This window comes from Arachis ipaensis, chromosome B01 (genome assembly GCF_000816755.2).
Source record: "Arachis ipaensis cultivar K30076 chromosome B01, Araip1.1, whole genome shotgun sequence".
Classification (NCBI taxonomy): Eukaryota; Viridiplantae; Streptophyta; class Magnoliopsida; order Fabales; family Fabaceae; genus Arachis; species Arachis ipaensis.
In genome coordinates, this window is record NC_029785.2 from 76,772,093 (window position 1) to 76,774,825 (window position 2,733).

General features: G+C 33.1%; 1 long non-coding RNA gene across 1 annotated transcript; it reads right to left on the minus strand.

The window, feature by feature from the left end:
* Positions 690-2,456, minus strand: LOC107618466. The gene is made up of 4 exons (XR_001615244.2): positions 1,989-2,456; positions 1,351-1,453; positions 1,159-1,238; positions 690-1,071 (listed from the first exon to the last, which is right to left on the minus strand). It is a non-coding gene; the product is annotated as an uncharacterized LOC107618466 (long non-coding RNA).

Sequence of the window (2,733 nt, forward strand, 5' to 3'; positions counted from 1 at the left end):
ACAATGTATTAAATATAATATATTATTTTCTAGTATTAAAAATCAAAAGTAATAACCCTTGTACAAATAAAGTATCTAACATAACATAATTTTTTAATTATAAATGTCTTAGTATGTAGCTCTTAATACATAAAATTTCCATCATAGATTTTGGTGTACTTTGTCATGATAATCTCTGTCCTCACTCCAATCCTTTATAATAATTCCTAATTAATTATTTCTAGCTATCTAAGAGATTCTGGAATGAAACACAAACTAATCAACAAGCAAAAACAAAGTGCTAAGCCTTCAAATTTTCCAAGCAAAGCCAATAGAATTAGACCATTTTTTCTTCACAACTTAATAAGTGATCAGCAGTTATTCTTGTTCTTCAAGTATACTGAGTCTAAAAGAGATGGATGCATACAGAATTTTTATACCTCATACTCAAAACTTTCCTGCATGGATTAGATTTTAAGGAACAAGCCACTACTGCTATTAACAGATTCTTTAATTTTTGCCACCCAAACACACTCTTAGTAGAAGAGATATCTATTATTGACTTAAATAAATAAACTAACAAGTTCTTCTTATGATATATACATACCAATAACTAATAAGGAATATTTTGTTTGAGAAATTTTTTATTATACTTTATACTTTTATAATTACTATTTTCTTGATCAATATATACTCATATTTCTAAGAAACCGATCAAAATTAAGCATTTCTATTTCCCAGATAAACAGTAGACTAATAATATTTTAATACATCAAAATTAAATAAAATGCTCAAGCTAATATAGGGCAACTCTTGCAGCCAAAATTTTAACTCAAATATAAATATGAAAGCTTTAACTAACGGAAAAAAATCTCAACAAAAGAGTATCTAATTTTTTAATTCAATTTGTCAAGAATCATAACACCATGTATTTATAATTTATAAAAAATTAATATTTTAAAATTTGAGAGAGAGAGAGAGAGCACCTTTTCTCCCTGCTCTTTTCCATCAGTTCACTCCAAATCCAACACAAGTGTGCAAGGCTTAATGCCTGCACACCGAGCAATCCAGATTCCTTCGGTTGTTTTAAACCTAAAAACAAGCAATGCAAATACCATCACATATCACTTCTATACTAACACCTATCAAATAACTTTGTATATAGGGAATGGGGATTACAAGAATTACTTGCCTTCCAGCATCAGCGTTCATCTCTTGGAAATTGGTATAAAACAAATGATTCAAGAGTGTGCTCTTCCCTGCCCAAAGTGAAGAGAACAATAAGTTACCATCACAACAAGAGGGGGGCTCTAAAATGAGTATTGCTGAATATACATAACAAGAAACCATCATGGAGAATACTATTAATACCATAAAAGTTGACGAGCCGACTTCAGATAAAACAAACTTTGCTAGATCTTTTGGAGAAATGAGTTGATAATTTATAGAATCCTTCATTCCATTTTTTGAAACCCTGCAAGGATACAAGAACATATAAATTATTTGTCGAATTGATGTACCATACAATGCAAACATTAGTTGAAACCTAGAATAAAATCAAGAACAAGTTACAACCCTTTTCCTACATGTAGCGGCTAAATCAACATGTATATGATATGTATATTTTAAAGTTTGCATTTAACCTTGTTCAACATTTTCTGCTTACTTGCTAAGCTGTTCTACAACTTCAAATTTCAGTAAGTTTACATTCATCAACCTAGTTTAGTTTATTATTCATTAAGTTATACGTGAGTTACCATCAAGAATCCTAACACTTTAATGTTACAAATGGATGAAAACCTTAAGGTCTTATATAGATCTAAGAGAAATACCAGACCTAAGAGGAAACTAATAGCCAAAACAAAATTCAAACACCAACAGCAACAGAAATGAGACCTTATACTAAAAAAATCAATAAATCAATCACTGTCGATAGAAATAAATTCAAAAACTAAGAAAATAATATAAAAAAAATAAAATCCCTAACAGAAACGGAACATAAATGAGACCTTTGGAAGAGTGAGGGACAGCAGCAAAGGCACCAAGCAGAGAAATGGAGGAACGTCAGCGGTGGCAGAGCAGTGGAACACAAATTGTTGTTGATCTTACTGCGCAAATGGCGGAATCGACTTCTCCACTCGCGATGAATCCTCGCAAATGGCCTTAAAAGAGAGACTTATCATAGAGAAAGGAAATTAAAGGAAAGGAAAGGAAGGAAAGAAGGAAGGAAAGGAAGGTGTTGATGATTTTGGTGGAGAAGACACAGAGGTCGACAAGGAGAGGAAGCTGGAGGAGACGTCACTAGAGGAGATCGCCGCTGTAGAAGATGTCGCCGAAGGAGATCGACGCCGGATGAGATGTCACCGGAGAAGATCATCGGAGAACGCAAGAAGATCGGAGATCATTGCGCAGGCCAGGAGCAACAGCGTCACGCACGTGGTGTTTCGACTTTCAACTAAGGGTTTCTGAAAGGATTACTAATTCTGCTTTTATACCACGTGATAACTGCGGTTCAAAACCGCCATAATTACAAAAAATGCCACAAATCCAAAAATCAATTACGGCAGCAGCAGAAAATGCCGGAATATCCAAATATTACGGCGGTTCTTCAAAGTCGCCATAATATAAATGTCATTTTAACCTCTTTTTTTGTAGTCAAGAATTTAAACTACTAAATCTTAGCATGTAAGAATCTTAAAATGCAAGAAACCAAGTCAAGTAATCAAAGCAAAGTAAAAGTAAATGCAATCTAGT